The sequence below is a fragment of the Dipodomys ordii genome, unplaced genomic scaffold (genome assembly GCF_000151885.1).
Source record: "Dipodomys ordii isolate 6190 unplaced genomic scaffold, Dord_2.0 Scaffold28, whole genome shotgun sequence".
Taxonomy (NCBI): Eukaryota; Metazoa; Chordata; class Mammalia; order Rodentia; family Heteromyidae; genus Dipodomys; species Dipodomys ordii.
Window position 1 is genome coordinate 2,803,388 of NW_012267244.1, and position 12,565 is coordinate 2,815,952.

At 36.2% G+C, this 12,565-nt stretch overlaps 1 protein-coding gene across 6 annotated transcripts in view; it reads left to right on the forward strand.

Annotated features, from left to right (window-relative positions):
* The first annotated feature begins 1,359 nt into the window (after positions 1-1,359).
* Mef2c (myocyte enhancer factor 2C) overlaps positions 1,360-12,565 on the forward strand; it is a 160,394-nt gene continuing 149,188 nt past the window's right edge. For 5 of the 6 annotated variants that reach the window (XM_013015873.1, XM_013015878.1, XM_013015880.1 and 2 more), the window contains exon 1: positions 1,360-1,610. The gene's annotated coding sequence lies outside the window, so the exon portion shown is untranslated. The remainder of the gene's footprint in view (positions 1,611-12,565) is intronic. The other variant, XM_013015874.1, reaches the window with a different exon arrangement.

Below are 12,565 nucleotides of genomic sequence, written 5' to 3' on the forward strand. Positions count from 1 at the left end.
ACAAACTTCCACGTTCGAGAAGCCTTCCGGCTCCCTGTCTAGCCCTGCAACCTCTCAGGGTGGGAAAGCCGCGCGTGTGTGCCGCAGGAAAAGCCCGCTGGAATCCAGTGCTGCTGACATCCTTGGTCGGTGGGTTTTACGCGTGAGTAACCGAAGCGCGCACCGACCGGCGGAAGACTGGAGTAGCCCAACGCGAATCCGAAGGGGGAGGGGGCAGCCGCCGAGCCACGGTTAGGGTCGCGCTCCTATTGGTCAGAGGAAAGATCCCGACTTTTGCAGGACTTTCCTGCTGGCTGGCTCGCGGCGTCCCCGGGGAGCGAGCGCGCGCGCGCCTCGCCAGCCGGAGACCGGCTCTCCCCGAGCGTCCTCTGCGGTGGCACGGGGAGAGAAGCCGGGAGCCCACCGCTCGTCGTGTTGTCTTTCCTTTCGTGCAATAAAGAATTGTCATTAGGTTTGCGTATGGCATGTGCCATTACCCCACCGTAAAACTAAAATTAGCAAAATGTCAGGAATGGAAAGATTGATTCGCCCAAGATGCAATTATCATTTAAAAGTGCTTGATTGAGGTACTGATGTTCAGTGATTTATTCTGCATACCATATACATAATTAAAGTAGTGTAGTGGAGTAATTTATCAATCTAGTTGAGACTGGAGGGGTGAGGAGGGGAAGCTGCTGTATGTTTGTTTTATTAAAAGGCTCCGGAGGTCTAGTCCCCGCCCCGCTTTTGCAAGAGTGAAACTGGTGATTTCTCTAGCTCCCGAGGAGAGACTCCACGGCTGGGGATTGTAGAGAGGAGAGAGAGACACAGAGAGAGAGAGAAGCAGAGAGCTGGGAGAGAAACGGAGGGGAAAAGGCAACGTGAGGCTAAGGCAAGAACAAGATCAAATAAAGCGGGGGGTGGGGGGGGGAGACACTTTAGCAGACGTGCTGCTTCGAACTCCAACCCTGAGAGCTCAGTTTGCCTTGCCACCCCCGCCTCTCCACCCAGGATCCTGGCATCTCCCTCCGCCCCCCGCCCTCCCCGCCTTTTTTTTTTTTTTACGCGATGTTTCAAAGGCCGTGAGCTGCTCTCCTTTTCCCATTCGTCTTCTGTCACTTCCTTCCTGGACGCAGTTTTCTGGACGAGTCTGGTTACTTTTAATCCGACCGGCTGCAGAGCCACTTTCTCCTCCTCCTCTTCCTCCTCCTTCCCTTCATCGTTCTCCTCCTCCTCCTCTTCCTCCTCCTCCTCTTCCGAGCGAGCTGGGTGCGCGCGCGAATGCGCGGCCCCGCGCGCGCCTCCCCCCTTCGCGCGCGCTCGCCCTGCGCGCGCGCGCGCGCACACAGGCATACATCGTCTCCAGCTTTCTCAGCTCGCTCTGCTTAGCAGTCTCAGACACTTGAGCACACGCGTACACCCCAGACATCTTCGGGCTGCTATTGGATTGACTTTGAAGGTTCAGTGTGGGTCGCCGTGACTGCATGTTTGAATCAGGTGGAGAAGCACTTCAAGGCTGGACAAAGTAAAGATTATTGTTTTTTGTTTTTTTTTTCCTTTCTCTTTCTCTCTCCCTTTCTCTTAAGAAAGGAAAATATCCCAAGGACTAATCTGGTCGGGTCTTCCTTCATGTAAGTACCTCTGACATTTCTCGGTAAAAATAGAAATAGCCTGGGTATTGTCTCTGAAAGCTGCATCAGTATATTCCATGGCATTGGGTTCATCCTGGTGCCTTTTTTTTGAAGGCTGAAGTTGAGGCACGTTGTGCATTCTTTTTCCTTAGATTCCACGATTTCCTTGTGTGTTGCTAAAAGTAACTTTTTAGGTAGTCTTCTCTGTTTGCCATCAGTTATTGAAATCACTCCTGACTGGTGCCTGTCACACAGTGTGTTTAAAGTTTCATGAAGTTTAGTTCACGTCATTAGCATGTTTGATATGGTGGAGAGTGTGGAGCCTTGGTGGATTTCAATTTTTCACAGAATGTTTTGTGACCTTGAAATAGATGTCTTAAGATTTAGCAGTTAGTTCATTGTGAAAAGATGTTCCCAGGAGTTCCCCTCACCCAAAGACTGATTTGCCCGGGGTTATGCTTCTGAGCCACTAATTCTTAATTCTTAGGATTAGTTTGAGCTGCAGCATGGATGTCTGTCAGAGTCTACCTTTGTGCATCTTCTTCCCTCACCAAAGTGTTGGTTTGAATGAGGGCTTCTTAATTGGTGTGGACAAAAAGTAACCCTGGTCTCGGTAGTCTATACATTTCACAATCCATGTTTGGATTTCAGCACCAGCATTGTTGTTTAGATCAAGTCAAATACAAAGCTCTTTAAAAACAAACAATGTTAAGAGACTTAGATTGCCTTCTGTTTGGACTTTGGATGAAAGTTACCAAACTCAGTGATAAAGTTGGGAATGAAGGAAGTATATTCAGGCACAGCTCGTTGCTTATTGTACTATTACACATTATACAAGCATTTAAATTCAGTGCTGATGTTATTACTTTCCCAGAACATGGCTATGAAGTCTTAAAACCTTATATGTCTGAGTTATTTATTTCTGACTAATCTAGGTCCAGTAGTTATCTTTCCTTAGGAAAAGCCTTTTTTTTTTCTTCTTCACATTTTAGGGATGGGAATCTTTTGTATAAAATACTTTCTATGTAAATGCTGACAATATAATAAGTAGAATCAGGCTCTCTGCCAGTTCTTTATACCCAGTCCTCAGTGGAGAACTGCTTTGACACAAAGTGCATTTTACTATTGTTAATCTGATACTAACTCTAATAGTATCTGTCTTATGAGATGCTTAGGTGCTGCATATATTTTCTAAGTGCTAGAAAGGCAACTCCAGGCACATCCATCTACCAATCCAAAAGTGACCAGACTCTTCACTGGCACCTTGCAATAAAATTGTGATTGCAGAGGAAAGATGTTATGAGGAGTATAAAAACTTCATTCCTTAGAGGATTGGAAGTGCATGGAAATGTGACCACCTGTGAACCTTGTTTAACCTTGTATTGCATTCGGATTTAAGCTTTAAATAGACCCAGAAATCTGCCATTTGAAACAAAAGTATCTAATTTAATTTTTTAAATATTACTAGTTTTTGCTAATCCTTAAAATGTTCAGTTTGTATCAAAACGGTTTTTTATATTCGTTTTAGGCAAAAATGCAGTTTGTAAACTATGTTATTGTCTTCCAGTATATACATTAAATTATTTATTAAGGCAAATGAAGCAGTTCTAACACAAATGGATTCAGTATTTGAGAGATAAAATGAGATGCCCCTACTTAACACCTTATCTCAAGAGGAAAAAAAAAAACCTTTAAGTCTGTGACAATTTTTTTCCTGTTTGTAGAAAACTGTATTTAACTATATCTTAGACTACTAATTCAATTTTAATTTTTTCATGAAAACACACTTTAAGCAAAACAGTTGTTTAATATTTGGTTCTTCAGTCAAGGAGATATTAGATGGAAATTAACTTTGTTTTACTGTAATTTTTATAAAAATCTACTAATTATTAATAAAATGCATATAGTTGTCAAATGTTTGCATATGTGTGTTGTTTACATCCTGCTTGCTATGTAATTATACAATGAAAAATAATAAATATTAAGGCGCCAATCTTATTAAATATTAATTTTATTAACATTGGCTTAAATAGCAAATAATAAGAAGTCAATTTTTTTTAATGTTCCCGAGCTAATCATAGTTGCAAAGTGAACAATCACAGGTGTTAACTTTTCTGGATAGGACCACCTTAATACTAAATAACTACATAAAATTTAAATTGAAAGGATTTGTTTCATTACTTTTTTTTCATTGTAAGCCAGCTCATTTTGAAAAATTTTGGGGAAATGATTCATTCCAATATGGAAAGAGGCTCTGTAATGATTCAAAATTAAATCCTGAAAAAGTATTATGTCCTGCATTTTTCAGCTATCTATTAATTTTTTTTCTCTGGCCCTCAGTTTACTGAATCAATAAATTGCTTAAGAATACAGCTGTATCCTCTAATAAAGGGTATATTACATTCAAATTTCTTTTATAATGAACTGCACCAAATAACTCCTTAGCATAGGTTAGCATCATCTTTAAAACTTTCGTCTGTTTGTTGTAGTATATTTTGTGCTTTTATTTCCCAACTCTACACGTAGTATATTTTGAGTCCCTGAAATTTCAGAAAGTGACAAAATTGGGGTAAATATATGTGCAGTAGTACTTGTACTATAAAACTACAAAGAAATAGTTATTAAACAGAGAGCCATGGTTCCCAGGGCATGAGTGAAAGAATTATGCAAGAATTCAATCTGAAATTAAGGGTCACGGAATGTACTTAAAGAGTGTATTAATAACATGCTCTATATTTATAAAAGCTCATTTTCCAAGAAAATGCCTCCCCAGTTAATATCTGAAGATGTGCACATTCTTTTTACACATATGGTGAAGACAGTGAAAGGCCTTAGAGGCCGATACTCAGTGAATGTGCTACATGTGCAAGGAGGGGTGATTTTATGATCCCATCCTCAACACTGCACCTTAATCTCCTGGACACATGGACTATCTTGCAGTCGGTTAAGCTTGACTGTTCATTGAGATCTGTCACCTTTAGGAAATCAAACCAGATTATAGGGGCGATTCACAAAACCAGGAGCAACAACGGAGTCTGTGCACTTTACAAAAGGCAGATTACACAGTTCACGTGTCATTCTGATAGGTCAAAGATAAAAGCTGAGTGCTGAGGACTGGCAAGGCACTCCGATTTCAAATGATTGCTAGATAAGTATACGACAGCCCTGTTGCTTCATCATTATGAAGAGCCATTCAAACAGTAGAAAACTCAGTTTTCAAAAAATAGACTCAATAGCGCAGCGAGAGAAAGCATGCTCTTTATACGTTTCTTCATCTCTTAAATTTTAAGTTCCATCACTTCTTTTTGAACAGACTTCAAGCTGTCTGCTTATGTGCAGTAGTTATCATAAGGCTTAAACTCATTGGACATTTTCAGTAGTATGGTAAAGTATACAAAGCAGAATTTGCCAGAAATAAAGCATCCTTGTAGTTTTGAGTAATTGAGCAGAAAATGCATAATAGTAATGCCAACTATTACCAACTGTAGTCTTTGTGAAAATATTTAATTATTTTTTATCATATACATCTGAAATATAGCTTAATAGGTGTTCATTGGTCAAATTATGTGTATATATTGTATATTTCATGAACTTTACATTAAAAATCCTTCTTTACAACAAAACATGATGTGCATTTCAGAGAATAAACTTTTGTTTCACAAAATGACATTTTGGAAACTCCAACTTTCTTACACATCCAATTCTTCAGTAATCTCTTGCTTTCTCTAAAATTGAAGTCTTTTTTTACCCAACTGATGCCTCCTAGTGTTTCACACAATAAAACACTAATGAGTCACCCATAAATGTAAACATTGCATTTTCATTGCCTACGTACTCTGTGATACATAAAATTAATATTTATGTGTTTAATTTTCTGTGTATTATTATACTAAGATAGGAGGTTTTAGTGAATGAGATGTTTCATCGATGTGAATTTGTGACACATGCAGGTTTTCTTTGACCATAACAATATCTTACTAAGTTTTAATAAGTTTACTACCTTCAATTCCAATTTATACATTCCCTGTATATCTTCACTTTTCCTCCAAGGGAAAAACATAGACAAAATAGCAGAGCTTCCATTTTGTAGGCCTGGAAATTACTGAGCTAAAATGCCTAATAAACAAGTGGCAAAGGGAATTACCACCTCAAATTCTAAAAAGTAGGTTAAGAGATGTCAGCTATTGCCTTCTCTGTTTACATTTACAAGTACAACAAAAGAGAATTTCAAAACTAAAAGGAAAGATAAGCATCCAAACTGCCACAAATATGGAGTATGTACATTATTTTCTTTGAAAAATAACAACAAAAGAAAAAATTGGTTAGGGCATATACAATTCTACGAAAGGAGAGGAAGCCTTATTGGAATGTAATTTCTTATGCCTAGCAGAATGCTTTAATGAGGTAGAAATTAGTAGACACTAACTTCAGTGTAAGTTTTCTGACATTAGAGTACCAAGGAGAGACCTGTGATGTTCTTGCAGGTCTGGGATTTTGAATAGTCCTCTGATTTTACTTAGGAATTTGGATACTTTAATTTACAATTTTTTTCTCTTTTATATTCATGTAAAAGGGGGGAACATTCTCCTACTAGGTCTAAATTTAAAAGATGTAGTCAAAAATCTTTAGCATTTATTGATCTCTTCCTGAGATGTCATACAACACAGGCATGCCACAAACATTCATGACTTTCTTCCATTAACACAAATATTCTAAGCATCCAAATATAGAGGCTAGACAGAATGTAAGTTCACTGCTGTTATGTACAGGTGTCTTTTAGTTCTCTTAGTTAAAATACTCAGCATATTAACATTTGACTATCACTTAATTTTTCTAATTTAATCAATGATGCAGTGTTATTATGGTTCTGTACTTTTTGGATACATTTCAAAGAATGTAAGGGGGTGTGTTCCTTTCTTGTTCAAGGAAGCAAACATGTAGAAAGGGGTGGGCCTTTCCCACAAGAGCCACATTTCTTCCTTTGGAGAGTTGAAGCAAATATGCAGTATGTAAGAGAATATCAGCATGAGAAAGGAAGTAACTTGTAAGAATCTACTGTACTTTGTGAGCACAAAAACTATCAGATTTGTTTTCCAGAAAGTAGCTCTTATTGATAGTCTGTCTCATACTGAATGCTGAGAAAGATCTGCAAAATTCTGTAATTGTAATACATATTTTAATGTTCATGAATGCAATCAACGTAAAGTACACTCAAATAATATGCATCTAGCTCAATGCCACAATTTAATAGTTACTACTATTTACATCTAACACTAAGGCATAAGGAAATAAAAGCTAGGAGGTATCATTTCCTACCTTTCCTTCTGAGAATATGAAAATAGCACTAATGATTTTATGTTAATTGTTTTCATCTGTACAAGAAAAAACGTTTTTATGATGAATGCTATTGTGAAATATATTATAGGAAAGATTATCCATTACAATCTTGCCTCACATTCTCTATTTTACTGCAAAAAGGGAAAGCATATTCCTATTCAGGATAAAAACTGTGATAGTTATGTAAACCCATGGTTTAGTATCATTCCATAATATGAAGAACCTTTATTTGACATCCCTGTAATGTATTTGCTCTACATTGTCATTCTGTTACCAAAGTTAAATTTCTGTGCTTTTTTAAAGTATAATCAGTGTAAACAAAGTTCAGAGTACACCTGAAGAGAATCATTTGAGAACATTGTAAAATAAATGGGTGACATTATGAGCGGTATAGACACTGTATTTCCTAAAGGCAAATTCTGTAAGAATCATTACTCTTTGGTAATGTAGACATTATAGAGACTTTATTAATTCATAATGTTGCAAATTTTAAATAAATGGAGCAATGTTGTCCATCCTGCAAGTATTCTGATTCATGTAGAATGACAGTGCAACTCTTCAAGGGATGATTTAAATAAGGCATGTTAAGCTTGAGACCTGCTTTTTCCAAATAGCATCCTGAGCATGGTCTGGTTTAACCCCTATGTCTTGTTGGCATAGATAAGATGTACATGAAGAGCTAACTTGTATCAATAGCTCTCAGATGATCCCTAGCATAATGTATTTTTAAAGTAGCAATTATATGGTTCTTTGACAGAATGTGAAGTATCTTTAAAAATAGCCATAAATACCTGTATCTTTGCTTTTTCCACACATCTGTTTTTCAACAAGGTAATATAAGAACAAGAGATTGGATTCCTTTCCCAAATCCTAAGGATGGGTAGCCTCGGCTAAGATTTGCTTATTCATTTACAAAATTAGAAAATAGATTCACTAATACGAATAAGTCAGAATAGTTAAGGAAACAGACTTACCACTTGACAGAAAAAAAAACTTGACTTTTATTTTTTTAATCTACTAATTAATTCTAGACCTTTTATAATAAGGAGTATAGTCAGGTCTTATTAGGGAAGGGTGGTGTTACTGCTTAATGCAACGTGAGGGATTGATATTTCTTTAAAGTAATTTTGAAGATGTGATTATTTAGCAGAAATCTTCACAGGGGCATTTATTTTTAGAAATCATGGTCACACAAGGAACCTTTATAGGACCTACTACTTAATTGCGGTCCAAGTTCTCTTTAATGAATGAACACACACACTGAAGAACACATATTTTAAGAATATAATGGCCCTATATTTTAAACAATTTTGCCACACTTTTTATATCAGAAGAGAACTATGTGTCTAAGCAGATGTTTTAAGTTATATCCTTCATGTAGGTGAGTCTGTAAATGTACCATTTAACTTAAATGGCTTTGTGGGAAGGTAGTGTGAGGAGTTTAAAAAGGGGGAAAAAACTCCAGTTACTATAGTTTCAGCTCTTTCTTTTTTAAAAACAGTAATTACACTCAGGATAAAGAAAGAAAAATAAACTCTTTTAATTCCTTGTAACATCGACAGTTTCTGAGGTAGAACGCTGGTGTATTTTTATTCTTGCCTATGCAGGGCAGGTACTGGCAGCAGGACTACAAAGTGAAAACTTTCTGGCTGCAGCCCAGAACCAGTGCACAGCGCCACATCATAAACTTCCCCTCCTCTGTCTGAGAGTGATTTCAACCCTAAGCAATGTCCCTTTTTCCCCCTACGTAGGCTATGGAGCTATGAGGGCCTTCTTCCTGAGAAGTAGCTTTGGGAAAGAAAAACATAATGTTTCCCTTCTTTAACTAGAAAACTCTGCCTCTTAAATCACTAAGACATTTAACTGCAAAGTGGATTCAGTATGCTTCCCCCACCTCCTTTTTTTTCCTATTCCCACCTAACAGTTTAGAATGCAGGGAACAATTGGTATGAGAGGGAATATGAGACCTCTCCTTCACTTCCTACCTCCAGTATGGGAAGTCCAATCAGACATCCTCCTTTTTTAAAAATTGTGTTTGTTCGACAAAAAACAAAAATAAAAATAAATACATAATGATTTCTTTTCAATGGAGTCTGTGCATTCCGTTCCAAATAGTTTAGATCATTTTATGATGCAAATTAAAAGTTGAGGAGAAGCAACACTATTCCCACATAATATGTGCTGCTGCAGTAATGTTTGTTGATAAACATTCACACTTTTAATAATTATTAGGTCAAAATGCAGAAGGGAAAGAAGAAAGAATGTGGGCATTGTCTTTCAGATTTGGTTTAGGTTCTTCATTTGAAAGATGCCATGTAAGCAATGTGTTTAATACCATGCAAGATAAATTAACGTCCAAAATAATCTGGATTCACATTCCTTGTGTTTGAAACTGTGGCCTGGAAATTTACACTTGTCTTTTAAATATGAAGAGGGAAATTGTTTAAAAGTAGCTTTTAATTATCAAGTTACATTTTCAAATGTTAACAATGTAATTTTCTTTTAAATTCTATGAAAAATAATTCCTAGCTGCCATGGTTTCCTTCAGTCAGGAGCCGTATTCTCATTTGAGAGAGATGCAATCAGATTTTTGCCAGCACACCTTTCTAAAACTAGCCTTCTCCTTTAGAAATGTATTAAATGGGACCCTTCAGGAGAGCTACATAATAAATATTTGTTCCAATTTTATTTTTGAACTAAATTATTGATTTAACAGTGAATGAACGAAGTATAAATGTTAGTTTAGCCAGTAACCTATTAAACCAATTATTAGCTGCCTATTTAAAATTTACCAGATCAGGCCAACAGTGAAATACAATTTAATTTTTCTTGAAAATAGATAATTTTAATTTTGCTTAAATGTCAGGCAACTACTTTTCTGTGTATGTATATGTTTCTCGGCAGAGTGTTAATAAATGAACATAGCATAAACCTTAAAAAATGTAAAAGGCCTCTAGGGTTAAGAATGTGATCACAGTGTGATATTCTTGCTCTAGGTGTTTTGGCAAGTTTCTTGCACCTGGCACCCTTGAAGGACCATTAGCAAGGGAGAAAAAAATACTGAATTTTTTGCATATATTAATACAAATGGGAGCCAATAACATTTCCAATTTTTAAAAATTACACATTCTATTAAAAATTCTGATTAAAACTATCCTTCAATTTAAGACTTTACTTTAATTCACAATGTAGCATGACATTTATTATTTTCTTGGAATTTTCTTACAAGAGTAGGATTATTGACATCACCACTCCTTGATAAACATTCTTAGACCCATTGTCAAGTTTCAACTGTTGACTATATGTTCTAGATAAAAAGTTTAAATAGAAAGTAAACTCTCTGGATATTTAAGTATTACAGCAGTTGCATGAGTAAAACATGAGTCTCCTGAACGTTCAACTAATAAGTAACTCTCTGGACAAGAATTTCAGAAATTGTAAATGGTGATAGCTAATATATTACAATGACTTCTTTATGAAGACCTGATCTTCCTCTATGTTGGAGGAGACATAGAAAATGGTTGGGTGGTCTTGTAGTAAAGGTTTTTATATCGTCTAGAAAGTAGGTATTTTTACCATAATTCTGTTGCCATTAACATTAATATGTTTAAAAGGTATGAATCAAGACCTAATTCCGTCTGGATTATCTGTCCTAATTAAATTAAGGCTAACACTTGGTTACTAGGAAAATGTGTCTGTGTGTTCATTTGTTGGATTTATTGGAATCCCACTTAGAGTGTATAATATGCTAGAAGTTAAGAAAATAATTTTGGCTACCTCTTTCCTTTCTTTTATGTTTGAAATTTTCTCCTCTCCCATAAACCCAAGAGAAAAAAACCTGAATAGATTTCCAAAAGGTAGCATCAGGTACTCAGACCCGTAGTTTATTCCTGATAGCCATGTGGTTAAAATAATTCCACAATGTTCCTCCTAGGACCATTTGCTCTTGCTTGAGTGGGAGTGAGCATTAGTGGTCTTTCCCACTCTTGTCTCATTTTATAGCTCAAAAAAAATCAAATAATTCTGGACTTCACCCTTTTTTCTTCTGCTTTTATTGTTTTTGGATTCTCTGCTGTCTGAGCTCCCTTTTTGCTTCAAAGTACATGTATTTAGTATTGTAAAAGCAAGGACACTTTTAACTTGCTTTGACTATGTATGTGAGATCATAGAACAGTTTAAGGTGTTAATTTAGCTCCTTAGGCTTGATAGACTTATGTGTGTCAACTCAAACTGATACCATGTCATGAAAAATCTCCGGAGTGATCTTGAAAGAGCAAGGTTTACAGGATAGTGTCTGTCAGTAACTAACAATATCTTTAGAATCAGTGGACCATATATCATGACAAAATGCACAACATCATGAACTCCCAGAAGGTGACATGGTTGTGGGACAAGATGAACCAATGTAGGGTTTTCATAATGTTCTCTGTCTGTCTGTCTCTCTCTCTCTCTGTGTGTGTGTGTGTGTGTGTGTGTGTGTGTGTGTGTGTGTGTGTGTGTGTAATGGGGAATGTAAATGGGAGCAGGCAGAGGACAAGAGAAACAGAAATGACGAGAGAATGAGGATGGACACAAGAGAAAAAAAGAGTTGAATACTCCATTGCCATCTTAATTGCACTCTTTGAATATACACGTGTGCTATTAGTAAACATACTCATAAACGGTAGTGAGTAATGACTGTGAACAACAGCCAAAACTGGGTTCAAAGGCCTTCTTCCCCATTTCCATTTTCCTGGAAGGTTAGAGGCTTTAAGCAGGTTTACATAATCATCAGGAAACCTCAGTTCCAGCATCTGTAAAATGGGGGAAATGACTGCATCCACCTCTGTGAGTTTTTATAAGGATTAAATGTATATAAAAGCATAATGCAGACACTTAGTAAGTGTTCAACAATTATTGTTATCATAACAGCACATTACATTTTAATCCTATGATCAAATAATCACTTAGAAATCTTGGTGGGATAATTGAAAAATTTTTAAAAGAATATTACTATTGGTTTACTTTCAGGATAAGTTTCTAGTTCTGATGTTAGGTCAATTCTAATGATTGCTAAGTGCAATATGCCTTTTTCCAAGAAAATCAAAACCTTTCACAGATTAGATGGTATTAAATGCTGGCTTTAGAACTAGAAATGGATCCAAAGAGACAAAATAATTTCAAGAGTTTCAGAATTTATTTTTTAAAAGGTCTCAATTCCAGAAAATATTGCCTAATAATAATAATTTTAATCAGTTAGTTTGGAGGAACTGCTTCAATACACATAGTAAACTCTCACCAAAAATTCTAAAGCCTTTTTTAAACAATAAGTAGTCTCTACTTTTGAAAGTCACATTACTATTCCTTGTTTATTTCTTACTGCACTATTTTGGTTGTAGGTATAGACCAGATTTGTTCCTGAGGAATGAGTGTTATTTACTTATCTTATACTCCTTCACAAGTGTTTTTACATATAAGAGTTAACTTATACAATCTGCTGAACACATTAAAACTTATATTTACTTTTACATATAAAGTGTTTTTTTTAAAATTAGTATAGTTAAAAATTAAATAAAGAGCATTCTTACTTTTATTTTCCCAGACTTGGGAAATTTATCTACTCTGAGATGACAAATAAA